Source organism: Ochotona curzoniae, unplaced genomic scaffold (genome assembly GCF_017591425.1).
Source record: "Ochotona curzoniae isolate NIBS_2020 unplaced genomic scaffold, NIBS_Ocur_1.0 contig_64, whole genome shotgun sequence".
NCBI lineage: Eukaryota > Metazoa > Chordata > Mammalia > Lagomorpha > Ochotonidae > Ochotona > Ochotona curzoniae.
Genome location: NW_024466502.1, coordinates 30497481 through 30516398, shown reverse-complemented (window position 1 = coordinate 30516398; position 18918 = coordinate 30497481). Strand labels below are relative to the sequence as shown.

Below are 18918 nucleotides of genomic sequence, written 5' to 3'. Positions count from 1 at the left end.
TCCTCCTCTCTCTGTTCTTTGCTGTCTCTTAACTTTTGTAACACCTCCCTCAAATAAATAAGACAGCATTTTAAAATGTGGCTTCATAGAACACCTGTTCACCAACAAAGAGCTTTTAATGCATATGCGAGGCTTATCACCCTCAATGTGAAAATTATTTCCTGTTTTGCTCCAAATCTGTATCTGTGTCCCTCTGACATACCCTCAGCATTCTGTATGTCAAATTCCATGGGGGAGACAGGCTCCTCTTTGGTGTGCAGTGGGATGTACTTATCTACATCAACCTCCTGCCTGAGGCATCAATACATTAGCCATGAGAGGTCAACATATTACAAAATACTGGTTTCTGGGGCCTGCCTCCTCTTTCGTTGCACATATTGAGCTTTCTGTGTTTTCTGTCTCACCATTTCCAATGACAAAACTGGCCTTTTTCTGGAATGTTGTTTATATTTGCCTTCTACACTTGGTCATTTTTTTTTTTTTGTCACTCAGTGGTTGGTAAAATATGGGTTCCAACAAAACAGGTTATCACCTAAATACAAATAAATGGTCAAGTAATAAAGTTGGCTGAATATAGTGTTATATTGAAGAGTTCAAAGGGAACATGCAACTCAAAGCCATAATTTAAAATACTTTTTTGAAATCAATGATGCCTGGTATAGAAAATGAACTTATTGGTGAAGACACTCATTTTGCATTTTGAACTGCCTAAGTTCAAGGACCTGGACCTGGCTCCTAGTCCCAGTTTCCTGAAACTGCAGACATAAGATGTAGTGGTGAAGCCTCGAGTAGTTGCTTCCCTGCAACCTATGAAGAAGACCTGGGTTGTGTTCTTGTTAATAGTGTCCAGCCTCGATCTCAGCCCTGGTCATTGCAGGCATTTGAAAAATGAAATGGCGTTATGGAGTTTCTATCCTCTTCACCACTTAAATCTTCTATAAAATTTGGAATATTGATCTTAACTAATTTCCACATCATTCAAATACTAGCAGTTTTACCTCGATTCATCTCCTCTCAGTTCTACCTAGAGAAATATAGCTCAACATTAGTTGAGAAATCAAATATTATATAGTCTAGGAAATGCATACATCAGGAGAACCATTACTAGAGCATAGAGCGTCATTTAATAGAAGGATGCAAAGAACATTATCCAGACTCAAGGTAAAATGTAAATCATGATCAGTCATCACTTGGTCATTCCTAATATTTTTTTTCCTGAATCAAACACGTAGAATTTTGTTGTTCACACAATAAAGTCTTCATTTTTAGACACACATCGAGTTCATAAATCAGATGTAATAGAGTGTTCAGAGCAAAGCTGTTTCCCTTAAGTAATTTACAGAGAAACCTGTGCAACTAATTCAAAAGGGCTTCCAAAACTGTCTTATATTAGAGAATAAAAGAAACCTGCCAGTTTAAAGTAGTCCTATGTTGCCTGGCACAATGGCTCAATGGGTAAATGCTCACTTTCCATGTGCCAGGATCCCATAGAGGCACTGATTTTGTGTCCTGGCTGCTCTACTTTCCATCAAGATCCCTGCTAGTGGCCTGGAAAAGAAGCAGAGGACATCCCAAGACCTCAGGACCCTCCACCCCCATGGGGGACCTGGAAGAAGCTCCTGGTTCCTGGCTGTGGATCGGCTCAGTTCCAGCCACTACAGTCACTTGCAGAATGAACCAGGAGATGGAAGATCTTTCTCTCTGTATCTTATTCTCTTTGCAAATTTGTCTTTCCAATAAAATTAAAATAAATCTTTAAAAAAAGTTACACTATGCATTTCTTACTTATAAAATCTAAAGGGATGTGTATGTATATTTGTTTATATGAGGATCATATTCAACACATAGTATGTTCATAAGTTGCATTACATAATATACTAAATATTTGTATATAATATATTTACATGTAATAATATAAACCAAATATGAATTTTTTTTACAGGTGCTTTAAGAAGCTTTGTATTTACTTGAATTCATGAGTTCTATGGAGTTTACTTAACATTCATAGATTTTGCTTGACATGGCTCATACCTGAGGATTTACTCTCTAGAGACTGACATATCACTTCGGTGTCCTATAGGTTCCTTTCTATCTTCTTATCCAAATAGAACTTTTGTTGATTCCTCCCATGCACTCTTGTAAGCGTGTCCCTGCCTTCTTTAAGTTTCACAACTCCAAACAGCTTCATGATTTCCCCAGTTCTGAAGCCAAATAGCTAGGAATCACCTCTGATTCTTTTTATCCCCTTCCTACATAAAAATTAATGGTATCAGCAAGACCTGTTGCTTCTGCCTCCAAAATAGATCCTGTTGATCCACGTCCTGTATAACTCCACTCTCACTTTGAGCCTTCTGTGCTTTAGTGAACACCAGAGTTTCCTTGCTGAGCAAGCACTGTTGCCACTCGACTCTTCCCCTGCTTCAGCTTTGGCCTCAAAAAAAAATCCATTCTCTACACTCTACTGACAGCGATTCATCAAAAACTGTAAATGGAAGTTTGCCTTTTTCTTTCTTCAAGCTGCACAATGGCTTGTCCTCTTGTTTAAAATAAAACCTGAACTCCTTATTTTAAGAATAAGGTGCTGCGTGATCTAACCGCAGTCCTTCCCCGACTACTCAGCAATTTCAGCCTGAGGTTGTGCCAACCCTCAGTGGCTTTTGGTACTCTCCTTATGAGTCAAACCATTCAACGCTTAAGATATTCATGCCTTTTATCTGGAAATCTCTGTTTGCCAAAATCATTCTCCCATCTTTGCATTTTTCTACTAAAGTTTTGGTTTACATGTTATCTCTCAGCGAGAGGTTCCTTTGTTAGACATTATAAACCAGCAGCTTACCTGCATACTACCTAGTTGAACTGTATCATGGCATTTTGCACAACTGAAATATTCACATGTATAAAGGGTCTTTTTGTAGTTATTGTTAGGTATACCCTTCCCATACCATACTCCTTTATAAGTAGTATGGTCTGCCATGGTCTCTTTTTATTTCTACAGACTTAAGTGTGCCTGACACGTTGTTCTTTTTTAATAAACAGTTGTAGGGATGGCATTGTGGCATAGAGCATAAAATCACCTCCCAAGGTAGCAGCATCACACATGGGTAGTGCTTTGAGCCTTGGCTATTCTACTTTGGGCTAAGCTCCGTTAACGTGCTTCAGAAAATAGCAGGCAATCGTCCAAGAATTTGGAACACTGTCCCCATGTGGAAGATCCTTATGAAGCCTCAATTTCCTGGCTTTGGCCTGCCCCAACCCTGGCTTTTGTGACCCTCAGGAGAGTGAGACAGCAAATGGAGGAGCAGAAGCTCTCTCTCTGTAACACTACCTTTTAAAGCAATCGAAAACATTTTTGAAGATTATCAAACTTTGTAAAATGAGAGTGTGTTGCTTACAATAAACCAGGGGTGGGGTACAATCTTTGCTTTTACTTTTCCCGCAATTAAGATTATACTCTCATGGCTTATTGAAAGATGTAAAAGTAAAACTAGCATCGATAACTTTTTCCAGGACTTCCAATGTGAAATCTGAAAACCTCTAGTCAAGGGTTTACCAAAGATTTTAATCGAGTTCTTAAACATGGCAGACAGAACAATATCCAAGGAGTGAGAAGGTCATTGCAGCTGACGTTGCTAACTGACTAAAATCATAAATCTCTTGAAAACATCAGCCCGTTCGAAACAAGGAATACTGTGGAGATTTTTTTCTTCACTAACTTTTTATGTCTAAAATTAATATGTTAGTCATAAAATATTCCATGTGGTTGCTGAAGTTCCAACACATTTCACTTTATTTCTAATATAGTCATGAGGGAGTAATCTCCCACAAGTGATTCTTTTTTACTGCTTTCATCTACCTCAGAAATGCAAATCTGAAATTAAACTCACTCAGATACATCATGCACATAGAGATGTATTTTTTTTTAATTTCTGATGTTTTGTAGATTTTTTTTTGTCCAGAGATCAATGGAAGATTTATATTCAGACACAGAGATATGACTTCTTTTCTTTCTATAAATGCCATGTGGAGACAATTTTTCCCTCAGGATGCTATCGAAATATAACACAATATCATAAATTTTGTGCTTCTTTTAACTGTTTCAGATCAATAAGTGCCCATTCTGAATACCATATTCTCATTCATGGTTGATGTTGTAGAGATAAAAGATTTTTTGTATGGCAAATTGTTGTCCTGACATTGTAGCCTGAAATCGTATTTCTTCCATACATTCAATGTGTTTCACCCTTATAATCAGAACATAACATTCCAGAACATCGTGGAATTATGTATACAGTCATAGCAACTCAATTGCAGAATTATAATTACCTATTTCTCTGGCAAATATTGTTCCACCATTTTTCCTGAAGGGATTTTGCATTCAAGATGTATACCCTTAGTATCTTAAAGAAAAACCATATGGAAAACCTAGAAAGTACAGTGAAACCAAGTCCTGGGATGAACTCTCAGTCGTGGGTTTGTAGAAACTGGAGATGGTAGCAGGTTCTCACAGAGCAGCTGTTAATGCTAACACAGAGAAAGTATAGCATTCATCTCCATCTTAGATTTCACACTTCGCTGTATGTTTCCCAAGTAAGTGAGTGATCTCATCTTCAGGCAATTCCATTATTCAACATTTTCCTACTTAGTTTCAAGATCTTTTGGGGTGAGAAATGTTATTTGATGAAGAACACATATCTCTTTATAAAATCCTTTGGCCAGACTCAGCTTGCTTAAGGAAAGAGGCAGATAATCACATCCATTCTTCTCTCTTTCTATACATCTCATCTAAAATGGTTGATACAAAAATGTAAAGTGGCAACCGATTCATTGTTCGAACATCTGTTTCCATATTTCCTCACTTGGAAATAATAACAATAATTTTTTTAAGCTGCTAGGGGGAAAAAAAGCTAAAGTTTCATAAAATGCTGGCAAGAGTCTACTCCATTCTGCCTGCAGGCATTCTAAACTCATGTACTGTTCTTTGTTCTAGGGCAGAGAAGAGCGAGAGAGAGCGAGAGAGAGCGAGAGAGAGAAAGAATGAGGGAGAGAGAGACAGAATAGAGAAGGCAGGATTTTGATGAGTTGGGAAGAAAGTATGGATCATGTTAGAGACTGAGACAGTTCTAAGGGATATTCAAGGTAGAACAATCCTGGAAAGTTCTTGAAAACATTTTGTAATGTGTGTGTGTGTGTGTGTGTGTGTGTGTGTGTGTGTGTGTGTGAGAGAGAGAGAGAGAGAGAGAGAGAGAGAGAGAGAGAGAGAGAGAGAGAGAGGAAAAGAGAGAGAGAGGGTGAGAAGGAGAGAAAGAGAAGCAGTGCCTAATGCATTTGTTCATTGCACACATGCCCACAATACACAGGGCTGGTGTGGAAACAAAACCAGGAATCAGTGGTTCAAATCTGGTATCTCTCCTGAGTGGCAGGAACCCAACTACTCGAGACACCATCAGTGCTTTCAAGGGTCTGTACCAGTAGAAATGAGGACCCAGAGCTTGGAATTGAACATGGGCATTCTACACCACTATAAATGCCTATTCCCCTGAAAGGACATTTAAAATCTGAAAAGGCAGTGTTTGAGTGAGAGTCACTTGATTTTATGTAACCTTCAAATTTGCTACCATCTTCAAATAGGCTTTTTAATAGTCCACTCCACTGAAAAGATAGTTTGGATGGATATTTTCATTTCATAAGGCAATGAACTAATAATTGCTTCACTTCAGATACACAGCCTGCAGAAAACCAATGGAAACCTTTGAAGAAGAGCAGACATTAAAATATAGGGTCTTTGTAAGTATTCATAAATGGAAAAAGTTTCCAATTTCCATAAAAGAATCCAAGATGCTAATGCAATTCTACCTTTCCATCAACAAAGCAGTTATTCATGCTTTTTGTTTTCTATATATATGTGCCTTTCATAATAAATAGCAATGATGCCTGAATAGATCATTTATCTTATCATGCAAAACAATTAGACAGTCAAAGGTAAATAAAACTTCAACTGGAGAAGTAAAGTGAGTTTATAAAAAATACTGTATTTTTATCTGTACTTCTTCAACAATAAAAAATCTTTTAAGGAACTGGCTTTAAGGGTCTTAACACTGGTAAGATAGAATGATTTTGTCTGTTATTAGTTGTTCTAAAGAGGAATTAACTGCTCTTCTTAGAATCCAGTTAAGCCATAGCTTGAAAGACTACCTTAATTTTGCAGGAATCCAATATAATTATTGTCAGATTTTTGCTGCATTTTTAAATTGTATGTTAAAAGTAAAATGAAGTATGGTATATGTTAATGGAGACTATCTTGGCATCTCCCAGACAAACATAATCAAACGAATATATTATCAAAGGGAACTAGAGGCTCATAAGAAATCCTGTGATATCATGTGAAACATCCAGAAAAAATAAATGGTGGACATATAAGAGAAATGAGAAAAAGAGAAATTTTCCACTCCATATTGAAAAGTTCCTAAATTCAGTTTTTCCACTGGGATGTTAATCCTTTTTTGGAGGTGTGTCTTAATTTACTATAATTCAGCTCACTTTTAGCCAGTATCCTCCAGAGGGTACATTACCAGGTTTTCTATGAAGAGTGCCATGTTGGGAGTTATACAAGATAACATTTGACTCTACACTTCCAGTCATTTCTCATGCAGTTGTTCCTAGATAGAGGTTACATGTGTGGCACTACCATACTGAAATGGAATTCAAGATAATGCATGGTATTGGTAGACCATTTTAAAAAATTTGGTTCACATTGCTTTTGAAGCAGCTCATTTTCCCCTGACAATTATTTCTCTTTCTCATCCATTACAGTTGAAGGCTATTCTGTGACTGACCTTCAATTAATATTTCAAGGAATTTCATTTTCATGACATTGAATAAACTCATACTTCTTGTAATACATCAATATTTTTACCTCAACAAATAATATTACAACACAAATGCATGATCCTTAAAACATAGAGCTCTCTTAAGCCCTTACATTTACATCTTCTACATAACAGACCAAAAGGACAAGAAAAGTATTTTGTGAAACAGGATTTATCACCAGGTTTAATAACTAAACAGAAAATGCTATTGAAAACTCTCAAAATTATGATTTTAAAGAAAATTTAATTGATATTACTGCCAGAGACTTTTAAGAGACAAGTAATTATCCTTGGAGATATACAGACATTGATATTAGATCTGTGCTTAGAACTCTTTTACATAAAGCAGATATAAACGCATCAATACCAGCCTAACTTAAGTACATGTTAATTTTTAAAAAGTTTTCTAGCTTCTATTCTATCTCCCTCTGCCTACACTCCGAGCCTAAAGAACTGTTTAAGAGACAAGTTTAAAGAGTGCAATTGTTATGTACTAAACGCTTGTGTCTGCACCAAACTCCTATTTTGAAGGTGTGAGTCGTAGTGTGTCTACTTGAGATAAAACCTATGAGAAGGTGAAAAAACATAAATGATCTCATAAGAATGAGAGTCCCCCCATAAAACAGTTTTGGACAGGATTACAAAAAGTGAGGGGGACATCAGAACTTTCTCTCTGAAGACATACAAAGACATAGAAGATGGATGGCTTCAAACCAGCAGGAGAGACTTTCCTGAGACCCCCATCAGTTGATATCTGAAACATGCACTTCCTAGACTATAGAAATGGGAGAAGTCAGATTACCATTTTTTAAATCTTTTGTTTCTATTATTATTTCCCATGATATATTCTTGAGAAATAAGAATTCCCCCTCCATCTCCCTTGTCCCTGTCAATTTTACCAGACCAGCAGTTTCTCCCATACTTTTACAATAGTATAGGCTTTTAGCAACAGTCAGAAGTCCAGCATTCAGCCATTTAAGTGAATCATGGCATTGTAGGTGCTGAAGATGGTGGAAAATCTAGTATCACACTATCAAGATGCATTTAATGATTTCATTTGAAGTACTCCTTTTATTTGGGATGAGATGCATATTGCACTATATCTTTGCTTACTGGTATGCTAGTCTCCATTTTAGAGTCTGTCTAAGGAAATATATCTATATACATGTTTATATATCTATTTGCTTTGTAATTTGCATGAATGTTGGCTTATGCCAGAAAGAACATATGACATTTGTCCTTTTAGGATTGGCTTATTTCACTGAGCATAATGGTCTCCAGTTGGGACAATTTTATTTTAAAGGGTAGAATTCTGAGCAGTTTTCCATAAAGATTAAGAATTATAAGCACATTAATTTAGTGAATACTTAAGGCATTAGGATACTTGGGTCCAGAGCAATAATCTAAAAAAACCCTCCACCCCTGTGAGAGACCTGGAAGAAGCTGCTGGCTCCTGGCTTTGGATCAGCACAGCTCCGGCCATGGCAGCCAATTAAAAACAATAATCTTAAAAAAACAAAAATCTATTGTGAGCACAATTCTGAAAGAAAGAAGTGATATATATTAAGAAATGAGAGGTTAAAGTTCTACATTCCTCATATTATTTGTAAATGACTTGATATGCATACTCAACGCATGCATGAAGAAATTTTGCTTTATTTGATTTTTTTGTTAGCTCTTTTTGTTAAATTGTCATTTGCAAAACATGTTACCATTCAGAATCCCCCGATTTTACTACAAGTACTCAAGTGTGTGTTTATGTGTATTACATATTTCTTCCACAAAAATCATTTTTTTCTTGTAAGTTCATGTCTCCTAAACAACAATGAAAGTACTGGAGAGTTTCAACTTCTTACAAAGCTATCTAGTAATTCTCACCTCAAGCTGCTCCATTCTAGACCCCAATAATTACAAATGTATCTTTTTTTTTAATTTACAATTTCAAGAATATTTTTAAATAGTATTTTTCTGGGATATGATTTTTTTTTTACATTCAACAAATTTCCCTGTAGATTTGTCAGTGGTTTATTGTAGCAACACTTGTATTTTTATTGTTGCCATGTAATACTCTTTTGTGAAATCTACTTATGGAAACATTCACTTGTACAGGAATTTATAGACTAATCAAGCTGTGCTTAAGTATTTTATATAGGTTTGCATGTAAGCAATTTTTCTATTTTTATAGAAATGACTAAAAATGCAATTAAAGAGTGTGAATGCAGACAGTTTCGTAAGGCTTGGTGAAATGCATTCTCCAACAGGCTTGCACCATTTCACCATTTTTTTTTTTTAATACGGAACACTTCACAACTTTGCATATCATCTTGGTTCAAGGACCATGCTACTCTCTGTATCACTCCAACTTCAGTACATGTGTTATTAAAGCGAATACACCACTTTACATTTTGAATGCAAAATATGAAAGATCTAGTGTTTCCGCTTGACCCCAACATTCAGTGTTTTCTTCAATTTTATTTGATTACTTAATCTCTTACCTAGTAAATTTTAAATACTTTGAATTTTAATCCCAAATAAAAATACCCATAACTAAGTAAGAACTCAAAATACTCTTGGATGGCAATTTGATTATAAAGCTTATTGAGTATCGAGTCCTGTGCAATGGATCAATGGCTGAGTCCTCGCCTTGCCAGCATTGGGATTCCATGTGGGTTCTGGTTCTGTGTCCCAACAGCTTCACTTCCCATCTAGCTCCTTGATTATTGCCTGGGAAAGCAGTAGAGTATGCCCCAAAGCCTCAGGACCCTGCAGCCAGATGGAGACCTGGAGAAAGTTCCTGACTCCTGGACTCAGTTGGGTTCAACTTCTAGCCATTGTGTACATTTGGTGGGTCAACCAGTGACTGGAAAATCTTTCTCTCTATCTCTGCTTCTCTCCATAAATCTGATCTGTATTCTCAATAAAAATAAGTAAATCTTAAAAACAAACAAAAACCTTCCTGAGTATCTTTTGACTTGCCTTTGTGACACTTACGATTATGTTAAGTAAAAATGAAATAAAAGTATTGAAGAGTATCCTTGAAAAGGCTAGGAAGAAAAATATAGTTGACCTTACTGCATATAACATTTTAAGGAGGAAAGCAAGAAAATGCTTATGGCCATTTTTGAAGAATTTAAATTAAGATATTTCTGAAACAACAATCTTTAGAGGAAGCTATAGAACACATGGTTCTCAAAACCTAAGGAAAATTAATAAAACTAAATGAAAAAATTCCCGAGGTATATGACTGTATATTTTGTATCCAAAAATGAAAAAAAGCAAAAATCACTCTAGTGGATATATACTGTTCATTAATAAAATCTGTAATTTCATATTACAAATATCCACCTAAATGTCCATTATTTTCACATATTACATATACCAAATCTTGCTACTGAAAATAATAAGATTTTCTCATTTTTGGCAAAACACTGTTACCTAATAAGATTTAAATTGTGTTGTCTATGAAAGAACATTCATTGTTACATTGTAAGCTTTCCTACACAAATAACATGTTCCTATATTTTACCGGATACTCAGATCTAATATTGCTCCTCACAGGCTTCTACTGTGATTTGTTATGGCTTATCTGAAACAACAGTACAACACCTTCAGAAATATCTTTATGAATAATGAATACATGTGATTTAAAATCACTGACCCTCTGCTTGATACTTGCTGACCTATCAGACTGATTTGCTTAGTTAAAAGTATACTGAAATTATAATAGCCAAAGATTGAATGTTATGATGAAATATAAGGACATTATCAAAGGCTTTGCAAGATTTATTTATGTTCTTCTTTTTACCTTGGGTGTTATTAATCAGAACACAATTCAACTATTTCTTTTATTTGCAAATGTGTGACTCTAAGGGAATTCCTCATTGCTCTATATGAGCTTGTTGAATACACCTCATTCCATATGTTCTCACTAGATTCTACCACAGTATCTGACACAGGTTGGGATTTTCTATATATAATTTAGTATAAACTGAAAAATCCCTGGCTTAATACCTTTATAATTACTAAATTGCAATCAGTGAATTAAAGGCAATTTGTTGAGTCCTGTTGATTTTTTTTTTTATTCTGGTGCATAACCAACTGCACTGTAATACAACCTATCACTCAATATTATTTGCATGTAGACATTTGCATATTTATCCATTTCACCGACGTATTATTATACCTTTTCAAAGCTTTGTCAATTTGACCTTCCCACTTTCTTCCTCTCCACCAATCTTTAGTAGTTCTATTTTCTTCCTGTTGTAATTTAAAAAATCTATAGTCTATCCATAACATCTCCTAGCAAATGTCCTTGTCATTTTGAACAAAAATCACTCAGGAAAAATCACCTCAGTAAATGCTATTTCCTGCTTCCTACAAGCCTAGATCCTGAGTCAGACTAAACAGTCACTGTGGTTCAGCTGCCTATTTGGTATCAGCCTAAAGTGGAATCAAAAGATTGCTAAGCAGCATTTGTTGTCTGATCAATTCATTTTAACTGCTCCACAGACAGTTCTTCCAACCAGCTTTAGTCTCAGACACCTATTCTTCCTCCATCCTTTCACAATCTCATTTTTCTTCTCTTTCTGCTGAGCTAACCACTTTCTTTAAGGCAAGCTATCTATTTTGCTAATACACAGAGGAAAGAGAAGTTCTTCCGATGAGGACAAGCTCTCTGCGTGTCTTACTTTCATGAGTTCCTTTATGTATGTTTTAACTATATTCATTTATTTGTTTGGATGACAGGAATACAGAGACAGATACAAAGGGAGACACGGAGAGAAAGCGCTGGCATAGGCTGGTTCCCTCCAGATGTCAGCGAACAGGTGCGCTGAACTGGGCTGATGCCAAGACCTAGAACTAAATTCAGCCACGATCTTTGCCCTCCTGGATCTGCAATGTCATGCTGCTGCTGTAAGGAGCCAGAGCTGGGAACTGAATCCCTGAACACAGATATTCCAGTGAAGAACTCAGGCATCTTGACCATTAGTATAAACACTCACTCTTTTGGGAACCTTTTATAACAGATTAGTGGAGGTTGTCTCTCTTTTGTTGTGGCTTATGTTTTCCCAATTACCTCAGCTTGGTTCAAGATCTCAGTGTGGAGTCACTCTGGTTATTTTCAAACCCTTACTTCATTTATTATGGATCTTGCAAACAGATTAAGACCTGTTTATTTTCAGAAATAACTTTTTCCAGCTAATAGGATTAGCTACTATATTGCGGTACGTTTTCCCCCTAAGATTCCTGAAAAAATAATGTTCTTTACCAGTTCTATCCCATCACTTCAACAAACACAGTGTCCCTTTGGCCAAAACAAGTGCTTCAGAGAAGCCGCAATCAGTAAAGGCACAAACTATTCCTTTGTGACTAAACAGCTAAGGGTAGGATATTAAAAAGGTGGTCTAACAACAGGAGGGATTTTGCTTAGGAAAACCTCATATGTAACTTTTCAATCTTAGCTCACTTCTGGTTCCTGACAAAAACACACCCTCTTGCACTTCTGACACATTTCCATCAAACTTTTATTGCTTCTTCTTTCAATCTGTTTCACCAAGCCCATCCAATCACTAGCGTTAGAAATCTTAGTGGTTCTCCTATTAAGTTGTTTGGATCTCTCTCATTAGCACTATAATTAATTAGCCCATAATTAAACAGCCTATAATTAAACCTTGTCAATAATTCCTAACTGATTTTGGATTAATTTTGTGGTGTTAAAACTCCAAATAACTCTGTAAGATCTGCCCTGCCTGCCACTTTTCTGTTCAAAACATATTGCTTTTATGGAGTTTCTTTAATATATATATTTAATACATATTAATATGTATATTTCTTTAATACACATATTTGATATATATTGAATATATGTAAATATTTATATGAATATAAATATATATATATATATATTGTCTCCCTGGGTTTATAATTCTTTCTATTTGACCACATGATGTCTTATTCATCCATTAACATCTTTTCCTGCTTCCGTTCTTTTGTTTTTAGTTAAGATGTTATTTTCTCAACATTTCCTGATTGCCTTTGTCAACCATTATCAAATATTTTAATCCCTTCTCAACATGACCTGTAAGTAACTTGATGCATTTCACTTTCTCACCAAATTCTAAGACAAGAACTATTTTTTTTTTGCATTAGAAGATAGCTTGTACTACAATAAACATACACAAAAAATCATCGAATTAAAATATGTAAATTAAATACTACATACTAGTTTCAATTTAAGTATTTAAGAGAAATCACCATAAAATGTCTCATCAAGGGTGGGGATTTTGTTTGGGTTAGCATTTAAGATACCACTCAGGGAGACTGTATCCCTTGTAAAAATGTCTAGGTTTGAGTCTTGGCTCCCATACTGATTCCCGATTTTGCTGTCACTCACTCTGGGAGACACTAGGTCACAGCGTGAGTAATTGGATCCCCTTCATGTACTTGGGCAATGTGGATTGGGATTCCAGCTTCTGGTTTTTGCTTGGCTCACCCACAGCAGCTGTGGACATCTGGAAAGTAAACCAGTAGCTGAGGGGTACTGGTCTGTCTAAATGCCTCAGTAGCTTACTCTCTCTCTCTCTCTCAAATAATCAAGATAAGTCAATAAAAATAAATTATTTTTAAACACAATCACAGAAGAGAAAAAAGCGAAGGCAAAATTTACAAGAATCCAGAGCAAATATTCACATTGATTTAATGAACAAATTATAAATGTAAATCAAATATTAAAATATAATGCTTTATTTTCTATTTATTCCTTTAGGAAGGACTTCAAAATAAAAAATATTATACAAACTGTTATTCATAAATAAAATTTTCAGAACTATATGATTAAGAATGGGTTTTTAAAAATAAAATACAGATTTCTTTCTACAAACACATACACACAGACATACCCCAGAGCTATGTGTTCATATATGTCTTTTGATAGTGACCATATTCATAACACTGAAAATTAAGGCTGTTGATTCAAATCTTTACAGCCATTATTGGGCCTTTGGGACAATCTGACTTACAATCATGATAGATAACATTCACAGTTAGTGTCGTAACCTGGGCAGATCACTAAATGACAAACTCCTAAGGAGATTTTTGCTTCTTTTTTATTCAGCATGACAGCATCTACCCCATAATTGCAAAATAATCTGTTTTGTTTTGAATCAGAATCACATATTGACAAGTTAAGTAGAGAGCCCTAAATCAGGGGAATTTAAGCTAATATGGAAGCATTCTCATGGGAAAAATCTGAAGGGACAGCAAGTATTTTTCACATTCTCACTCCTTCTCAATTCTCCATTCTTACATAGAATGAAATCCTGGGGTAAGAGCTATAAAATACAGATGCATTGCTTTGCCATGGGATTATGAGATATCTTGTACAAATAATTTAAATAAAAAATTGTTATACCTCAACATTAAAATTATTCAGAATACTTTTTCTCAGCACAGTGTATTACTTCTGTTTTTCATCATATAAATGTCAAATACTAATTTCAAAGTCATTAGCTATGCCTGCATTTGTATGATTATGTTTTTCTATAGTCACGTATATGCATACAATCATAATCATTAAGCTATTTTGCTGCATGAATTGAAACAGCATATACCCTTGTAGAACAAGTACGTGTGACAAATTATCACTGAAAAATAGGCCTGCTCTTAAACCATTTAAATCAATTTCAACAATCTTGTTGTAGCTATAAAGCATCAGAAATACCATCACTGATTTATTAGAGAAATAATCTGCAGACAAAACTAGCAGTTAAAATCATAAATAATAGTATGGGTAATATTTACCAATAATATTCAAATGAAGATAGAAATTTAATTTTTGAAGTACACTTTTAGAGTTAATTTATCTTTAATGTAGAACTATTATTTCTAATACTTAAAATATACCCTGATTTCAAAGACAACTGTTAAATAAGTAATAGAATTGGAAATGGATAATTAAAGTGTAATTTGAATTTTTTATTCATGGGATTGCACTATTTATCTATCAATACATGAATTGTACATATGTACTGAATATTCACATAATCAATGATATTAGCATTTCCTGGTACCTATTTCCGATATTTTTTTTATGGTCCGTGCTTGGTAGCTCTGAAATACGCTGTATACAATGTACAGTTCATATCTATATTTCTATTACTTTTGTATCCCCAAAGAAATTGAAATACAAACAGCCTGGTGCACTGATAGGGGATTGCTTTCATATTTTCGTAAGTTTGCTGTTCCACTTGAGTTGAAGTGCAGTAGTTATTGGTTAAAAGTGGGTTTTTGGAATTACGAATTTTAGCACTATGTTGACTGAGGATTCTGATGCTCAGCAAACGTGGTTAAAACCTTGAAAGTGACAGATGCGTGAAAAGTGAAAAATAGGACACACAACTGTGGGCTCAGCTGATAAACTTCCACTAGAGGTTTCATTTTTCTTAACGTGCTGGCCCAAAGAATGCTGAGAAACTTGTAAACACAAACTAATTCTTTTAATACAATACTTTTCCGTTGTTACAACTAATGATTAGATTAACATAAAATCAATATGTCCTTTTGTGTGGAGAGTATATTATGTATCCAGATATAAATTATTTAAAATGTTTCTATTTTATCTGCTTACTTAATATATTCAAAATGTTTCATGAAGATAAACTGAAATAAGTAAAATAGCAAATGATATTATAATTACAGAATTATAATTATAGAATGGTATAGAATCATATATCTGGTATAGCATAGACTAATAGTATCATTCTTGTGAACTACAAAACTTTACTGTTTTAGATAACTTTTTGTAATGTTCTTCAATATCAAGGAAAATATCTCAACATCTAAGTTCACATTATCTTCCTACCTGAATGTGTTGCTTACCTATTTATTGCAGACATAGCTGTAAGGAGACCTTCAAAAGTGAAGATTAACTTTGTATCAGGAGTTGATGAATGTTGGTCTTCGAACAAGTTATTTCGAACCAATGAACTATAGGTTTTTTATATAGGGACTTCGGATAATAACACCTCCTTATACGTTGGTATAAGGAAATTGAATACGTCCAGGCTGCATGTTATTGGGACCTTAAAAGCACTCATCCCATCCACTGAGATGCTCATAAGATTTCAGTAACTAAAAAGATTGTTTGGAATACTCACTTTGAAAAAGGCGATCTCATAAGCTTCAATTTCAGACTGATGTATTCCAGAAGAAAAAAAATTCAAAACTAATTGTTACTTGGAGGTCTTCATGAGTGGATTAAATCTCCAGAAAGGCAAAATCAAACTTTGAATTGTTCACTGAACATCTAATTTCCTGCATTTATTCTTCTACATAGCAATGATTGTAACCTAATGATAGGAGGTAACACAATCAATTCAGTAATGTTGAGGAAGCCAATTCAGTTCCCACTGTTTTCTGCCAAATAACTAAACATTCCTTTACCCATGAATTTTCAGTACTCCTTAATCTAAATGTTGTTATTCTGTTTCTTTAAGGCAAAGAAACATGTAATTCTATCACGGATCCCATCTTGAACATTTCCATAGGAGTTTTTGTTTCCTTGGCACATTATATTGAAGACTCAGTGGTCTACAAGAAGAGGCTGGAGCCTCTAGAATAAGTTTTCTCTCATGTCTCAATAACCATGGGAACTGGACATTTAATGGAAGACCTTCCATTCCACAGGTACATGGCTTCTTAATTGCTTTGTCTGTAGTTTTGGCATGCATAATAAATAGGGAACACTTTCTCCTGAAATTGATGTTCCTATTAGTTTCCTTCTGCAGTAGCCATTAACTGCAACTAAAACATAAATATATAAATCAAAATAAGTGTTTCATAATGGAGATCATAAAATCTACTACACAAAATGACTTCATATAAATATACTGAAGTATATCAGCAGCCAAAATGCTAAACTTACAACTGAAAAAATATTGTAACAGGGACAGGCAGTGTTAAATCACCATCAAACAGAATACTGCCCCTTAAATTGTTGAAGGTCAAAAGCATGAATGAGAATAATGACTGTAAACTTCATGTAAATACGGATATCCCGTCTACAACCTTAACAGATTTTTAATCTCTGTATTTCAGAAAGAACTTCCCAATAACTTAGTTTCTTCAAAATTCCTTTTGACCTCATCACCTTCTTCTCTAAAGTAAAATCACTTTGAAAAATGTGTTTCTTAAGGTACTACAAAGAAATTTCAGACTTCGTATCCCTTAAATTATCCCTTGTCATTTACTGTTTTTATCTTAATAAACAGAAGTCATAAAAATACAATTGTAGTGACACTGACATGGGGCAGAAGAGCAGAAGATGATTCACTCATTCTTTCAGAGAATTCAGATATGATCAATGACACTGATTTTTTTTAATGATCAGCAATTACGCAAAAGTAGATCTTAGAGCATGAATATAATCAGCAAATTCAGTTTGTTTTGACCTAAAAGAAAGAAACTAAGAAAGATGTTCTTTTTTGCTCAACCTTCTGCATTTCGTACTGAGTCCTTTAATGAGAGAATTACCTTGAGTCAACTGTATTGGGTTAGCACACTATCTCTGTTCCATAACTTGCTCCATTTCAAACCACATCAAACACAGACTCCTTATTTTAAAATTCTATCTATGAGTTAGGAATAAGAAAAAGTACTATCAATGACATCAATTATTCTGTTGATAATATGTTGGTACATTTACATAGATTCTCCAACATAATCTAACAAAAATAAAAATAAATGAATTAACAAGTTTAAGCCTTAGTCCAATTAACAACAGCACATTTGACAAAAAAAAATCAGAGAACAAAATAGCAATGCAAAAAGAACACACATGAATAGACAGGTACTCAGAAATGTAATAGCTAAAATTTAAAAATTATGGATTGCATATTTTAATTGACATGAATATTTTAGTCTAAGTAGTATTCTCAGCAAGAAACTAATCACTATGACATCATACACAATTATGAAGAAAGCATATGGAAATGAGAATCTCTTTGTCTTTGTCCTTGAAAAATCAGCTGGGTTCGTGATTATCTTGTATGGATAGAACAGTCTAGCATTCCCTTTCCAGGAGACTGAGCCCAGGTTTTTTTCAATGGAAGACTGAGTGTTTCCAAAAGCAAAACAGCCGATCTCAACAGAGCCAACTCTTAAAGCCTTGTTTGCATCACATTCACTGACTCATCATTAGGGCAAGCAAATTACACGGCACTACAGGACTGATCAGTTAGAAATAAAATATGCTCCACCTCCTCAGGGCAGAGCTGACAAATATCATGACATTAAGGCAAACCTACCAAAACTTATTTCATAGTGTGCTCATGACTAGAAAATTTATGTGGCCAATATGGCAGTAATTCAAAATTCTTGGTTAATATAATTTTAAAAACTCATTTCATTGTGGAATTGATATATTTTTAAAAGTAGATTTTACTAACAACTATCTCATTATTTTTATGACAAGGCAAATAAAACTTTTCAAAGATGACAAAAGAAAAATACAATGTAATTGAAATAAAGAAGGACTAGGACATTATAAAATGTAAAAGGATAACAGAAACATAAAGGCCATTGTGCTAAAAATGAAAAAAAAATGTTTTAGATATAATCTTTGGCTCCCAGCTTTCGAGCTATTGTGTAGGAAACCTCTGAAAGTAATGGTATGAGAGCTCTCTCAAACTAAAGCTCACCTTAATACACCCTCCCCCCCAGATATAGGTCATTATATGTCCAAAATACATGTCACTACTATATCGCTATGTGGGTCCTGCTGGGAGAACATGGATGTCTTTCAAAGCTTCGAATCCCAGGGCATTTCTCAGAGGCAGTAGATCAGTAGAGCTTTATGAAAGGGGATGCCTGGGTATGCAATATTCTGTGCCTGCATGTGGGATTCAGGTTTCCAGTTTGATAGGAGACAAAGTGTCTGTATCCCTTCCTAAATCAATCCTCACAGGAAAGGGTGTGGCAAAGATGTAACCGAAGTTAACCTGAGGCAATCATGAAAATCTCAGTATTATTAAATCAGGCATAAAATTAACTTTCA

At 34.8% G+C, this 18918-nt stretch overlaps 1 protein-coding gene and 1 non-coding gene across 6 annotated transcripts in view; both read right to left on the bottom strand.

Annotated features, from left to right (window-relative positions):
- Positions 1 to 18918, bottom strand: part of PCDH9 (protocadherin 9) — a 797306-nt gene that overhangs the window by 232965 nt on the left and 545423 nt on the right. The gene's annotated exons all lie outside the window — the stretch shown is intronic.
- LOC121163794 lies at positions 9155 to 9258 on the bottom strand. Its single transcript, XR_005884955.1, has one exon. It is a non-coding gene; the product is annotated as a U6 spliceosomal RNA (small nuclear RNA).